This window comes from Dromaius novaehollandiae, chromosome 23 (genome assembly GCF_036370855.1).
Source record: "Dromaius novaehollandiae isolate bDroNov1 chromosome 23, bDroNov1.hap1, whole genome shotgun sequence".
Lineage (NCBI taxonomy): Eukaryota > Metazoa > Chordata > Aves > Casuariiformes > Dromaiidae > Dromaius > Dromaius novaehollandiae.
This window is the reverse complement of record NC_088120.1, coordinates 9,710,163-9,726,215: the sequence shown is the minus strand read 5'-3', so window position 1 is coordinate 9,726,215 and position 16,053 is coordinate 9,710,163. Positions and strand designations below refer to the sequence as shown.

Below are 16,053 nucleotides of genomic sequence, written 5' to 3'. Positions count from 1 at the left end.
CTATTTTAGATGTCTTTATTAAAGAAAAATATACAGGTTGAGGCATCTCAAATCACTTAAAAATTCAGCCAGACCGTCCCTCATAATTGGCACTAGCATAGGTTAGTCTGCTCAACTCAACCCACCATAAAACTCACAGTAAGCAGGCCTCAGCAACCCTGTCACTGGCACACACCCTCCTAAACTCAGTGTGCTAAAATCACAAATGAGCATCCACAGCCAAGTTCCAGGAGTCATTCTGTGCCTCCAAATACACAGGCATGCTGGAAGAACATGGATTTCAGGCAAGCAACAGATTTTGGTGTAAGCATCCAAAAGACACTAGAATAACAACAAGGGTGGAGGGGATGCTAAAGGCTTGTCATAATTGCCCTATTAGAGAAAAGGGCAAGGAGGAGCAAAATCAGGTGCAAACAAGCAGAGATGTTAGAGCAGTTTTCAGAAGAGTTCACAGTCATGTTGACAAGGCTCAGGAAACACAACAGGGTCAAGTCTTCTGAAAAAACCTACTCCTATTCAGGCATTAAAACAAGAGCCAGACTGGAAGCTCTCACCAGTGCAGAGCCTGATACTCTCAATAGGATCTAGCGCCAGGGCACACGTGCAGGACTGCACCCCTTGGCAGTTCATCGTTCTTGAACACCTGGCTTCAGCTGCAATACTGTGCTCTGGCGAGTATCCTTGGCATTGACAGGAAAGGCATAGAAAGGCCTGAAGTAGCAGCAATGAAAGTAAAATTTGTCTTTTGGGGAAAGAACTGCATACCTCAAGACAGAATAGACTTGTTCTCAGTGAAGACAAAACAATACAAGAACAGAGGTTTGATTAATTGATTAATTGCTCTCAAGAGAGGGATCATGGCACATTCTGATGCTGGTACTGAGAGTAGCATAGGAAAGATCAGCTATGCTACTCCAGAAAGGCATCTTTCCCTTTCAGCTGCAGCTGTTGGAGGCTGATTAAAATCCTATTGCAAAGAACATCACCTACCAAGGTGTTCGCACATAGCCCTTACAGAGTCTGAAAGATACAAAAGAAAAACTTCCTCAGCTAAACCTGCTGCTGTTTTTCTGATTACTGCTAATGCTCTCGCTGTACTTGAGCTGCTGGGTATAAACAAACTTGGATGAAGTTTTCTAGTCTCATAAACAAATAGTTGTGGGAGGAAATTAAAGTCTCACTGGTATTTGTTCAGCATTATAAAAGTGACTTTGTCAAGTCTAAGGAGTGTAACTGGTTCCACCGAGAAGCTTTTCAGTTCCACATGGGGATACTGGAGCATGGTTAAGCACCTACTAAGACATGGTTTCCCAGTTCAGATCTTTGCATTGTATGCGCTGGGTGACTCAACAGGCTTTTTCCAGTTTGCCTTGATGACAAAGTAGCAGTCTCTAAGCCCTGGAAGAGCACGCAGAAGCAGTTTTGCCAGTCTCAGTACCTAGAACAAGGTTGGGGTAGGGGCATGAGCTCTCCTCATATTAAAAGCAAATAGCACATCTGAACACAAGAGATGCTGCTGTGAAGATAGAACAGTGAGGAACCCATGAAAAATATGCATAAAGGAGCTTAGGGAGCGAGAGTTACAGTCTCATCCAAAGTGTTACTTTAAACAAGGGAGTTAACTGCAGGTACTGCAGCATCAGAAGTGAAGTATTGGTAATAACTGCATACGCTTGTTATCCAGTTCGTGCAGCCTGCATTTTGTCTTTTTCAAGTTTGCGCATGAATAACATGGTCTCTCTAATCACTACAAAAGGCCAAAGAAGACTTGCTATCACTTCCAGTCCCAAAAGCCCTGGCAGTAAACGCCTGCTCCTCAGCAAGGATTTACTAAGAACAGGCCAGTCCCCAAATTCCACTTGTTAAAAGTTTATTGTTATTCAATGGCAAATCTCTTGTGCAAAGACAGCTTGTTGTAGCAACAGTTTATCAGCTTTTAACTTCCCTATTTTTATATTCTCCTAATCCCAAGCATGTCATCTCCCATAATGGAGCTGCTTAACCAGATGTCAGAGGCAAGCAGCCTCTACCAAGGTTATTAGGAGAGCTCCAGTAACGCCCCAGCCTCCCCTCCCATTCACTTCAAATGCTTACCTTGCTTCTCTCCAACATTGCGTGTTCACTGCAAGCACAATTTTGCATCTTATTTTAAAAAGGATTAGAAACATGCTAAAATGAACAAACCCATTACCAAAGAAACTTCGCAGTCCATGGTACAGGCCAAGTCTGGCATTCCTAGCCTGGGCAGAAAGCTAGGCTGCAGTCTTCAGTTGTTTTAATCAAGTGTTCTTGTTCTGCTATGAATATAGTTTCAGAAGAAAACTATGCACAGACACCTGTCTAAATCCAAGGCATACTTTGAACAATCATAAACTTACTGTGGTTTCTGGTGTCAACCAATGCCCCATCATACTATGCAATATTCATACACTTTGAAGCAATTGGCACAAGGAGATTATGAACAAAATAATCCAAACAGATAAACAGCAGAAGGAAGAAGAAAAAAAAAGTAAGAAAGTATTCCCAGGTGACATGACTTAACTGGTACATGTTGCCTCAAGGAAGCACCAGTCATTTTAGGTTTATGAGCTCAATTTATGACCACTCTCTAAAAGCATATTTTAGCTGCAAGCTATCCAACATTCACCAGAAATGAATTTGGAGCCACCAGTTCTATTGATAAAGGAGCGACACTGACTATTTAACTTCACTCATTTGATGAGGGAAGTGAAACAAAAGAGGCTTAATTTTCTAGGGCAGCCAGGACTGCATAGCCTGATTATCCCCCCCCTCCCCTGCCCATATTGCCAGTATGGGTTACATAAGCAGCCAACACAGTCTTCTTTGGGACACAGATGTAGCATACAGAACATCTGACTTTGCCAAGACACTATAGCTAGCAATTCAAAGGAAATTCTGAGCCTGAGAGAGCCCTTCCCATCAGGGTACATTCCAACAACGGGGCACATCCCAATGACGGGAAGTTCCTGCGAAGCCTAGTTCACACCAGCTGTTTGTGCCAAAAGGGCAAAGCTATTCACCTTCCTGTCCATTGTACTCATCTCACCATACAGAAAGAGACATTAGAAACATCTCACCTTTAGGGCATCCGTTTTGTCCCCTTGCACTGAGCTTGCAGTATCACAGACAACACACCAAGCATCGATTAGGCTGAAACACTCAAGTCTTTTCAAGGCTCACACTTGCAATAGAAAGTTTAATAGTCCAGAGCTAATGCTTTAAGCCAAGGTTGTTGTGTGAACAGTAGGAACCACAGCAAATCTTGTAACACTGACAACGCTGCTGTTTCAACAGCACAAGTGACCTTGTTACAGTGCAAGCCATCTTATCCGTGCTGGTGGAGCCAGTAGAAGACAAAGGAGATGCATCACTTGCAGAACATATACTCCAATAACTCTTCCTTTAAAGTGTTTCTACTTAGCACACAATAGGAAAGCCATTCATACCAACTGAGGTCCTTTTCAGGCAGCAGCATGTTAAAATAACCTATTCTGAATTGGTCCAAGCAAGATCTAAATTTAGATCCAAATCTGAACTTCTCCAATAACTTCAGGCACTTCAGTGGCAGTTCTGATCTCACCTTCATACTATTTTTACATCTGAGAGGTAGTTCTTCTGTAGTACCTCCTGACTTACACCAGTGTAAGGATAAGATCAAGACATCAGTTTTATTATCTCTAGAAACATGTATCTCCAAATCATTAAGCTAAAAAACAACCAATATTAAGTCTAAAATCCAACTCAGAAGTTTCCACATAAGGCATTATTTTAAAGCACCTGAAACTTGGTCTCCTATAACTTATCTCATTTTCTTTGCCTTAATAAAAAAGGCCTGAAGGCAGGATTACTAGCCAGAACACTTATCAGACCTCCAAAGGTTTCAGCATTTCAGTCCTTCTTCCCCAGCATTTCTTATGCAAAGATTAGTTCAGCATCAACCCACAGAGATAAAGCAGATCCAGTCACCTTATTCCTGAGCATACCTGTCTCGGAGAACTTCTGCAACTGCCTTTGCTCAAGAGTAACAAATTTCCTTGTAGTCTCTCCTCACCCTCTGCCCTGAAGAAGTTCCTCCATCGCTCTCAACCTCAGATAAGCTGCTTGATTACTTTCATGAGAAACAGGTGATCCTCACATCCTCACACTATCACCTGGTCCTACTTCTCACAGCATCTTATTTCAGCACAAGCACCTTGTGTTAATTAGGAACAGGAGGTGACAATAAAGGCACACCTGTAATATAAACCTAAGATCAAAAAAGAGACTTCTTTTTTTGCTATAAATCTTGCTGTTGATATCAGAGTAATATTCTACACCATTACTGCTATTCTACTTTGCTAGCAATTTACACAACTATAAGTTATAGTAAGAGGTATTACGCAAAGAAAAAAGCTGATATCAACAATTTCCTAATACTGCAAAATGTTCAGGAAGTATAATTCTGCTAAGCCTAGAAGGCCAGGAAAAACAAGATTCACTCCAAATTAATACAACTATTTTTCTCAACATAGTATACATCTGGCTTCTGCTGTTCCAACTCCTAGGCCCATCCAGTGCATGACAGTCCTGCTCACTCCCCTTCACAGAGAGGGTAAAAGAGAGCTCAGCAAAAACTGAACTTGCTACCATTTGTCTAAGAAATGTCACTAGGAAAAAAAAAATCCGCAGTTCTTAATCATTTACTGTGTGTTCTCTGTGGTGTGTTCGACTAACTTTTAATCAGAACAGCATACAGCTCACAGCCAAACCCCCTTAAATAGTTTAAGTCTTTTATAACTCTGCTGTTACAATTGTCAACCAAATTTATAATCTCAAAGATTAAACCTGGTTAGCTTAACAAGACATATTCTCTGTGAAGCTACACTGACCGCCATTCATTAGATTCAACATGTGCAAAAGGTACAAAGACTCAGTCCTATTTTAGAGAGAGGGAACCTGGGCATGGACATCAAGCACTGTGGACTAATGTCTCCCAGGAAAGTGGTGGCAGATCCAGAAAGCGAACCTTCTGTTCAATCCCAGCTCAGTCTAGCAGCAAGATATCTGGCCTACTACTGTACTCATCTTTATCTGTATTTGAATGCAATCACGTGTAAAACTTATCTATGGCAAAAAATTGTTCTGTTTTCTTTTGTGTACTGTAATAATAACATAATACACACATACACACTACACTGAAAGACTGGCTCTGTCGTAATTTGATCTATTGTAACTGTGAGCCAGACATTATATACCTGTTACTGCCAGACTTCACTCCACACCATCGTGCAAGTTAAAACTCCCCAGCAAAAAAACAGACACAGGCTGTTTAGTATGAGGCACAAAGAGAAAACAGAAATGGTTACGTGCAAAACACCTCCCACAAAGCTTTAGCCTGCTGGAGTGGCAACGGGAGCAGCTTACGGTGTAAAGCACAGGGAAATTAAAAACAAACAGAGCTGTCTGGTTACAAAAACCTAATTAAACTCCCATCCATCTTAGCATCAAACCCCCCAAGGTAGGAGATTTTGTTTGCTATGGAGCTATGTAACATGTTTAGATGGTACAGATGTTCATTGCTACATAAAATCATCCAGAGTCTAGCTGAGGAGAAGGACAGGACTCCCAGCGTTTTCCGTTGGATGACGGAGGCCTGCAGAGTATGCAATATAGCTGGTAGCTACCACACGAACCACAGAGTTTGCACATGAAGAAAGTGATAGGCCCTCCTGCACAATTGGTTATGGAAGTGCCCGAGTTTGGTCATATCCATACGCATGCACACATCCTCCAGAGGACAAGGCACTTCCTGCGCACAGTACTGCTAACAGTAGCGTGCACTTTTGTCTCATTTCTGCAGCACTTGAGGCATTCCGGAAGCATGAATGAATTATACCTCTAGCATGCCCATGAGAAAGGTGAGTGTTATTATTCTGCCTTCATGTTAGACTGGGAAACCTCTGCTTTGGCCATATACTAAAGGAAATGACAAGGCAAGATTTGTCCTTTGTATTAAACCTCACTGTAAGTGTTTAGTTTTCAGAGGAATTCTTGAGTCTCAGACAGGAGGCAAAACAACAGCTCCCAATCCTGGCTCTTTTCCTGCCTTTTTTTGTAGTTCTCACAGTATTTAAAAAAAAAAAAAGAAAGAAAGAAAAAAGTCCAGAGGGTCACTGCAGCGGTGCTCAGCCCGAGCAGTCAGAATTGTTGTACTTCTTCCTGATGGCAGAAACAAGACCCTGTGGGGTTTTTTTGTTTGTTTTGTTTTTTAAGAAACACAGGCTGTAGCTTTAATGTAAACCTCATGGCTGCTAGAGGTGAGTTCTTAGGAAAAGCAAGAATTTTGCGAGCCAGAGAATCAGTGAGGCCTGGCCCCCATGTCCCATGGCTGACTGCGAAGGCTGAATGCAGCTTTTGCCCATGGCAGGGTTGCTTGTGAGGTCTCTCGTTTGCTTGGGATCTCCAAAAACAGGAGGCTGCTGCATCCAGGGATACAGAGGCCTGCTCTCCTCTGCCTGTTCCAGGGTCCAAAGCCCCATTAGAAAGGGCAGTCTCTTTCATACTTCAACTCTTCAGGAAAATTTCATTAAAAGTAGCCAATGGGTTCAGCAGTCACTGAGGACATACATGCATATATGTTTTTTTCACAAACCTATTTACACCTTGTTCAGATCACAAGGCATGTGACCCCTGCCTGAGAGACTGATCTGACCCTAACCAGAACTTTAATGCAGGGTCTAATTCTGTTTCTTTCCCTCCATTCCTTTTCATTCTTTTAATTTTCTTTTTAAAAAAGAAAAATCTTTTCTAGCTCCATGCTAGATTTCTCTTTTCTGCAAACACAATATAGATTGCATCAGGAGGGGATAAGAAAAAGTGCTTCACTGACTTGTCAGTAGGTTACAGAAAACCTTCTCATTCAAGTTTATTCAACTGGAAATGCAAGTAATTGATGCAATCTTGAAAAATATATGATTTTGAAGAGGGGATGGGGGAAGTTTTTCTCCAGCATCACCATTCCACCCAGCTTGTACCTCAGTCAATCACACAGGCCTGGTTAATCGGTAGCTCCACTATCACCTTTTGTTTCTTGCATTTACTTGGGCACAAGTGCCACCAGAAGGGAAGCTGCAATGAGAACAAGGTGTAAATATGCACATGTTTTGCTGTTCCTTGTTTGTCACTAGTACCTGAAGATTAAATTGCAGCAAGGAGGAAACAAAATATTCAATTAGTATGGTGGATGGTGACTCTGGCTGAGTGTGGGTCTTGCCTGTTGCCTGGGGGAAGAGAGGACTGGAATTAGATACACGTTCTTCCTTGGCTCACAGCCTCCTTTTTTGACAGCCGGAGCTGCATGTAGAACGGCAGGAGCAGGAGGGATGGTGGACACGTGAAGGGCATCTCTGTTTAGGAGTTCTAATGCATCTCTTAGCCCTCCTTAGGGCTGGTCCTCAAAGCTTGGAGCATGGCAAAGGCCTGAGCAGGGGGATCCAGCCCGTAGTTGAATAATAAACATCTGTTGCATTACAGTCAAGAGATGGTGACAAAAAGTCACGCTAGAGACACAGGGAGCACAGGGGTCTTGACTTTCCCTCCCAGGTCAAGACCAGATTCTGAGCTACAATAATAAACCAGAGCCCACTTAATCAACACATGATTCTGAATACTGCCTGAATACATGGATTTGCATTCTGGCATCTCCTTCATGCAGTCTTCCAACACCTTATTCAAAACTGAATTACCCTGCACAATTACTATTTCTTGCCCGGCTGCAAGTTAGTCCTTGTGCCAGAAAAACAATCTAAATACAGCCCTGCTCAATTATGCGGTGTTACAGAACTGCAAGCAAATGATTCAAAATACAATTTTAAGCTATTATTACTTTTATTGTGGCAGAGACCCCAGGTGAGCTCAGAGTCCAAATGCAACAGGTGTTGCACATATTTTATTTCAATTAAATACTGGAATAGGGAGACCAGCCCAAGGCCATAGGAAGCCAAATTAGGAAATTGCATGAGACATACAAATAAAATATATCACATATTCATTCAAGTAAGGTACACAACAGCTTGGCTGGCTGGTCCTCTGAGCATCTATCTTCTCCAGAGAGAGACCCTCTTATCAAAGTGTTATCCTCTGCTGACACCATGGCCAGCCATCCGTTTGCTGAAGGGGAGGAACAAATCCTGGAGCCCATCCACCGAACACCTCAGATGAACCTTCTCTTTCCTAGAGAGGGGAAACAAGTCAGGTGCTCCCACTGATCCAGTCATGGCAGCCTGGGAGAGGAGCTATTTGTCAGGCAGGCTGGATGCCTATTGTTTGTGTGATGAACTGAAAGGTTTGTCCAGAAGCTTGTAAAAGAGCTGAGAACTGAACCCAGGCAATTGCTGTTCCACAGGAATGTGCACTTACCGTGAAAAGAACTCCGGTTTGCCCCCCTGATCTAATGCTTTGTATTTATTTTCAACACACCTGCGCACACAGATCCCTCCTAATGTGCATGTACTCGCTGCTGTCATTAGAGGACATAATCCGCTATGTGCCCTCCTCTGAGCTCACAGCAACCCCCTGACATGGTGGGGATAGGATGCAGCTGCAAACATGCCCTTTCATTTTAACAGCTGCAAATGCTCCCAGGTCTGCTGCAGGGCAACGACAGGAGAGAAACTTGCAGAATCCAATCAACACCTGTATCAGGCTGAAGCTAACGCACACATCCATTATTCACATAGGCTTTGCTTCTGAGTTCAGTGCCAAAACATAGCAACGTCTCTGTCTCATAAGCAGGCCGTAATCTCAAAAGCTCCATGATTGAAGGGTTTTGTAATTCTTCTATTATGCTTTGCATTTCCTAAACTGTGCAAAAAGCAGCCACATGGTTATCAATCTCTGCTGCCCAGAGAAACTGTCTTTCAAGCCTTTTCTTTGTCTTTCTGCTCATCTCTCTCCCTCAATGCTCCTTTCTCCAACCCTGACTCATGAGTGCAGCACTTGTGTATATTTGAGCCTTATCCATTGCTTCCCAGGGCAGAGCAGCTCACGCTAGCAGTCCAAGAAGCCAGTCTCTCAAAACTTGGAAGTAATTACTTTTCCTCTTCAGCCCTGCATTATGGAGTTCTGCACCAAATCAGATAAATAAATAAAACAGTTCATATTCCACACCTGTGAGAACTCTGTGACACTTTGCCTTGGGTTTGAGACATTTGGGATGGGATGAGGTATCTACAAAAGCATGACATCATTTTATTTTAAAATGCTTTCGAAGCAGTGGTAATGCAACACTACGGCATCTTCCTCCCTCTTTTTTAAAATTTTTAAAAAAAGTTTTCTTACAAGATATTTTTTTTCTTTTCCAGGAGAAAAATGGATGAGACAAATTGAAGGCAATTTTACTGCAGCCCCGTGAATATTTCAAAGATGAATGTTTCCATAAGTTAATTGGTGCCCATTATCATGAAATTAAAAGGCAAAAGGAGTAAAGGCAATTGAGCTTCATCTTTTTCATTATTATCTCTTCCTGAGAGACATCTCAGATTTTTAACTCCTTTGACTCTTAGATGGGCTTTTCCACATGCTGTCTGCTGGCCCCAACACATTCCTTGTCATGAAAAGGGACCTGAAAGAAAGGTCCAAAGAACTGCAGAGGACAAAAGAGAGCTGGAAGGAAGGCACTCGCGATAAATGATTCCAGAGGTAACCAGCAATGCACCATTACAACACACTCGGACTTGCCTGCAAGACACTAGGAAGGGCAGAAACTTCACTGCAATGTGACAAATTCTGCTGCCTTCCTGTGGTGCTATAATGCTGGGCCGATCTTCAAGAAATGAAACTGGCTTGCACCCTCCCACTAGCCTGCACACAGTCTCCATTCCCTTTCCTCTTTGTAACCTAGCACATGGGCCTCTCGAGCCCAGAGTCTTGGTCTATGGGTACTTGCTATGCACTTCACAGCTGCTATTTCCATCCCAAACCCCATGAGACAATTGCTGTTAGCTCCCCGTCTGACACACCAGAGTCCAGCTGACTGGACTAGCACCTCTGCTAGCTGGGAAACGTGACTGGCTGAACGGTCCTAAGCAGGATGGATATGATCATCTCATGCAAACTACAGAGTTTCATCTCACAGTAACCTCCAAAATTTAACTGAAGCACTTCTGGCTCAAGTTTGAAGACAAAAAAGTCTCTGATACAAGTCACAGATAAAGAGTAAACTCTGCCCTTTCCTTTTGTCACAGCTATTTCACCTATCCACAGTCACTGATTCTTTTGCTTTGTTTTTTTTGGTTTTGCCTTGTTCTGTTTTCTGTGGCTGGCTTCTAATTCCAAGCAAAACCAAAGCCACCCTGGGTACCAGCACAGAACAGCTGTTTGCTTACTTTACAGCCCTAGAGTGGATTGGTATCTCTTACAAACACTGTCAAAGAGAACAATTTGTTACTCATCTGTAAGGTTCCCCAGGAAGCCTCCTTGACTGAAACATAACTTCTCCCCTTTACCTTCCACAGAGGAGGAAGCAAAATGAACCAATGCCTGCAGATATCTTCCCAACTGCTGTCACCTCCTGTAACTGAGTGTTGGATACACAGGGGATTGCAGTGAATGATTATGTGGAGTAGGGAAAATTTCCTACCTGTATTACCCAGCCTCAGGCACTGGCCACTGCATGAGGGACTAAATGGGACCGGCGGTCTGTTCTTGTATTGGCTGCTCCTTTGGGAAGACTGTCAGTGCTAATGAGAGCTCGTAATGAACATGCAGGTCTTTCAAACAGGCTTGACTAGCGATTGCAAGGAATGTCACTCATCCTGAGCTCAGATTTAACTCCCTCCCACACGTGCCTTTTGTTAGCTTGCTGTTTACAGTTTAAAATTATTGACATCATAAATGTTGAATCATGAGGCTGAAGTTAAAAGAAAGGATTCCTGCTTTGTTAGTGGCTCCCTCCTCTGTTGTTTCCCTCTCTCCCCCCTCTTTGGTTGTGTATCTCGTTCAGGCTATGACATGTGTGCAAGTCTCAGAGGGATGAAAGCTATGGCAACAGGAGTTGTGCATCTAATCCCTGATGCAGAGTGCTGAAAATGTAGCATACAGCATCACATTTTCTTTTCACAAGATTGTGCATGTATCATTGTTTTCATTCATGTTAAATTTTGGGAGAAAATACAGAAATCATCCTGTGAAAGGGAAAAACTCTGGGCAGGTTAGAGCAGAGGGTGCCACAAACGGTCATGGTGCTTGGTCCATAATCCTGAAGCAGATTCAGGGGCAAAAACGAGGCTCACAACTGGAAGCGGGGAGACCAGCATGGAAGCATAACAAGAAGTGCGATAGCTACTAAAAATGTCTGGGAATTACCAGTTTAGGGACTTGCTTACCTTGCAGTTTCCTTCTAGGTCACTAGTTCAACTCACTGGTGCAGAGGCTGGTAATTCAGTATCAGACACCTGGACAACACTCGCTAAGATCCCAGTGGCTTCAGCTGCTTTCATGCAACAGCCACCATCTTGTCTGGCAGACGAGGGGCTGAACCCGCACCCTCAAGTCTCAAAGCCACAAACAGCTTGGACCAAGGGACCCTTGTCTCCACGGTTAAGGCAGTGCTGAGACACTGACCTCACCCGGGCTCGGACAACACTGCTCAGAGGCATGCTTGCAACCGCGCGGGCGCTTGGAAACTCCTGAGCGCTGCATGGCTAGACAGCCCTAAAGCAAGGGAGTAAATCCTGAACACGCTCTTCATTCAGCTCCGTGCCAGGATTTAACAGCATGATTCAGAGCTTCCTATCTGTGGGCTGAAAACGAGCACAGGCTTTTTGTGAATGAATGTTTTCACAGCCTGGAAACGAGCGGGCATGCGATGAGTCCCCTCTCCGCGGTGGCGCCTGCATCGCGGCAGCGGCACTGGGGGACACCGGCGCCGTCACCTCGAGCGGGCAAGGGCGCGAACTCACCTGTCCTCCCGCGCCAAGCGGCTCCCTGCGGGGGGGGGGGGGGGGGGCTCCCCAGCGTCACCGTCCGGCTCCTTCCTCTGCGTCTTCCGCCGCGGCTGGGCACAGGCTGGGGAGGCTCTGGCACGAGCTCGGTGAGGGCGGATTTGTGCAGGCCCGAGCTGAACTCAAGCCTGAATTAAAGCGCCTTCCTTCGTAATTAGAGACGGATTCGAGAGGCGGCAATTAGGAAGGAAATTAACGCGACGGATCAGGTGGCGGGGGAAAAGAAAAGCTTGCTTTTTTAAGGGAAAAAACGGGAGAATAAGAGCCTGCTACGGAGGCCGAAAACCCGGGGGCGGCCAGGCGGGAACCCCCGGCGCGGCGGCGCCCTCAGGCGGGCGGGAAGGGGGCCGCCCCCGCCTCGGGGGGGGGGGGGGGGGCTGAGCGCCCTCAGCTGTGGCCGCTTAAACAGCGCGTTTAAAAAAGCGGGGCGGGGCGGCGCGGGCGCCTCATGTGGCGGCGCCTTCTGGAACGTTCGGGGTGCGGCCTCGGCGGAGCGGCCTCGGCGCGGCGGCGCCTTCTGGAACGTTCGGGGTGCGGCCTCGGCGGAGCGGCCTCGGCGCGGCGGCTTCTTCTGGAACGTTCGGGGTACGGCCTCGGCGGCGCGGCGCCTTCTGGAACGTTCCGGGCGCGGCGGTGGCAGAGCGGCCTCGGTGCAGCCCGCACGTCTGTCGGATGGGCAGGTTCTTCTTTGGGGCTAAACGCTGGGTTTTTCCCCCGGCGGGGCGGGGCGGGAGTGCCGGCTGGGTGCCCCCCTTTCGGGGCCTGAGGGGAGCGCGGCCGTTGGTGCTGCGCCCCCGCCGCGGGCTGGGCTCGGCGCCTCCCGGCTCAGCCCGTGCTGGCCCCGGTAAACCGCGTGGACGGCGCAGGCGGCCGGGAAGCGCCTCGGTCCCCTCGAGCGCCGCCGCCCGCCCCCGCCGCCTGGAGGTGCCCGTGGAGCGCCGGGGCCCGGCGAGGGCGGCGGCGGGAGGTGCTGCCGATCTGCGCAGCTCTGGCGCGGCGCCCGGGGCGCCTCAGTCAGGCAGGTTACGGGGCTGTTGGTGTGCGGCCGCCGCGGCGCCCTCTCCAGACACGCACCCCCGGCGCTAACAACCAAGGTAAACAGCAAAACCTCCGCGTGAGCTGCTGCAACTCTTAATAGCCGAAACCTTTCGGAGCCGACGTTTGCCGTCAAAGCAATCTGCTGACTCGGGCTTATGTCCTCCTTTCAGTCTAATTGATGAACTGCTGATGCTGTGATTTACTGCACACCTAGTATTCCAGTGGCATGTATTTATACTGGCTAGTTTCTAAATACTGTGTCTTTTTAATTGCAGTGTGAGGCTCTTAGTCTACAGGGAAAATTAGTGGTTCAGAAGCTGCCTTGTGGTGGAATGTCAGGTGGCTACAGTTCGCAGAGAGTTAAAGTCTCTGAGAAAGAGCAGTAAAACTGTTAAATGCCCTAAGAAAGGGGCTGGGATGGAAAGCACAAAGACAGGCCTTTAAAAAATCCACACAGTCGTTGCAGTTTTATTGACAACATCTTGACTGAGCCCTGAACCAGGAGCACAATCGCTTATTTTTAAAATTAGTGAGAGATTTGTGTATTGCTGTGGGCTGTAAATCAATGGTGAGCAAAGGCAACACGCGCAGCGAACTTGCTCTGAGCTGCATCTCTGCGAAGATCTCCCTGGCAGTCCAAGGGGTGTGGGACAAAAGAGGCCATGTGGATGTAACTTAGTGACAACCTTTAATTTCAGATTGGGGTTGGATTTGAATCAACAGCCTGATACTGACTGTGTCTTTGACTGTCCATATTAAGATGCTGTCTGAATTCTGTTTTAGATTGGAGAACTGGAAGAGAGCTTTTTCACCTTTAAATGGGAAATAGAACTAGCAGTGTAGTGCTTGGCTTACTCTACTGAGGGAGATTTGGGGGGAAAGGTGTGAGCGTCTGAAAGAATCCCTGATGAGCACTTAATTTTGCATGTAAACACGAAAATAAGATGGTCCTTGAAGCCATATGTAAAATCTCATTTAGTTCACATTGTACCATAGGTAATGCTGGTCACTTATGATTTTAGCTACAAGATATATTCAGCAGATGTTGTTCTTCAGTATATTTCATAATTTTTACTGTTCTGTTTTCAGACAGCATGTCTTTGTTTTTGTTTCAGGAATACCTATGGTACACTGAATACAATGTCTTGAGTCATTTGCTGACTACTCAACACTTCTGAAATTGGACTCGGGAGGAACTTGGCTTCCTTATTTTAGGTGCCTCTGTGATGTATGGCTCTCACTGAGTTGGGAGCTTGCGAGTTTGGGGCTGTTTGACCAGTTTGGACTGCTTATAGCTGGTACCAAAATTTTGCCATTTATGTTGTCTCAGGCTGGTTGGATCAGTGCAGCTACTCCAGTGAGGAAACACGCATGTGAGTCAATGGTTAGGTACAGGGCTCTTATCCCGAAGTGGTCCCAGTTACACAGCTGACTTGGAGCATAAGCAATTACTGTGGCTTGTAGAGTGCTCCCTTCCAGTAGCAGTTTGTCTTTGCCTGGCCCTTCATCTTTGGGATAGGAAAACTAAATTCTGCCTGCACTACTGAGCCAACTCTGTGCTGTTATTTTACATGTGTTGGGACCCTTCTTGGTAGGGAAACAGATTTGTGCAACTGTTGCAGAACAAGGTACCCTTGAATGCATATTTGAAAACAGGTCTGTGTGGACTTTCCCTAAGAGTAGCAGGAGATGATTTAGTTAGTTTTCTTGTGTAGGTGAGCTCTAAAATGCATGATGCCAGATGGTCACCTCCACTTGATGTGTGAGAAGTTCCATTTGTAACTCAGACTGTGGTATGTTTGACAGCTTGCATACATTGTGAAACACCTCACTTCCTAAATTTCCAGGTGATCAGGCTGACCTGAGCAAGATGGGCTGACTTCCTTTACAACAGCTATTCCTTTTGTTAGATAAAGGTTTTCCTTGTGATGGAGATGTCTTGTAGCTCCACAGACTTATCACTGCATCTATAGGAAACAAGTGCTAAATACACAAAACAACCTGGTCTTGTTTCTAGTACTTGCTGGTCTTAGGAAAATCCATCCCAGGAACCTTCATTAATTAAGAAACCCTCCATACAATCTGGAAAACTAGTTTAATGGAATAGCTATAGCTAATGTAACAAGACAGATTCAACCCAGAAAATATGAACTAAATCCAGACATGGGGGTTAACTGAGAGTATATGAGGTGACTTAATTTTTACCTCACTTTGTGCTTTGGAATGTACCTGGGGGCACTCGTTTTGTTTCTCCATATGCAGAGAGCATCTTTGAGTCTGAATAGCATTTACTTTAGATTGAGTGAAACAAGAATAAATATAGCAACAGAAGTAAAGTCTTTATTAGAGAGCAGGTGTGTTGATCTCCTCTGTAACATGCCACATTAATTTGGCCTTCAGCAATTGCAGCTGCCCCTGCTGAAGTGAAGAACCTCAAATTCAAAGGTGCAGCAGCAAAAGACAGCAAGCTCTGTGGAGTTATTTTCCATTAGTATTTCTTAGTATGCTTTGATTTGGATGTAGCCTTTGTTTTAAGGGGTTCCCAAACAGCTGTGTGCAGGCTATTTCAAAACAATACTTGGAAAACTCCCTTTGTTTTTTCCCCTGAGGAGGTAGGGGGGAGACTGTTCAGGCAGCAAAGTCTACGCAGCTGAATATCTCCTTATGCATCTGCTGTTGCCAGCACTGCTCTGATGCATCATGATTTTTGTTCTGCATTTCATTCTAACTGTGATGAGTAACTAGAACAGTTATATGTGGTGAGAATGAGCTATTTAAGAAACACAAAGTTAGAGGTAGGAGAGGATACTCCTGCTTTAACAGAGGAAAAGTAGTGTCAGAAGGGGGGGGGGGGTAACACTGCTTACAGGCTCCTAAGCCAAGGTGGTATGAACAGTGAAAAGTTCAGTAACAGAAGACTTCCCAAAAGTTGCCCTTAGCTGCTCACAGGCATAATTTTAATTTAAATGTAATAAAAACCTAAAAGGGAAAATTAAGCTGCAGAAAGCAGTTA

The 16,053-nt window shown here is 45.3% G+C and overlaps 1 long non-coding RNA gene across 5 annotated transcripts in view; it reads right to left on the bottom strand.

Annotated features, from left to right (window-relative positions):
• LOC112985750 (uncharacterized) overlaps positions 1–12,942 on the bottom strand; it is a 150,135-nt gene extending 137,193 nt beyond the window's left edge. For 2 of the 5 annotated variants that reach the window (XR_010392700.1, XR_003259823.2), the window contains exon 1: positions 11,961–12,942. This is a non-coding gene — a long non-coding RNA (uncharacterized LOC112985750). Of the gene's footprint in view, positions 1–10,639; positions 10,701–11,960 lie in introns of those variants that run through there. The other 3 variants (XR_010392701.1, XR_010392702.1, XR_010392704.1) reach the window with 3 other exon arrangements.
• Positions 12,943–16,053: the final 3,111 nt, after the last annotated feature.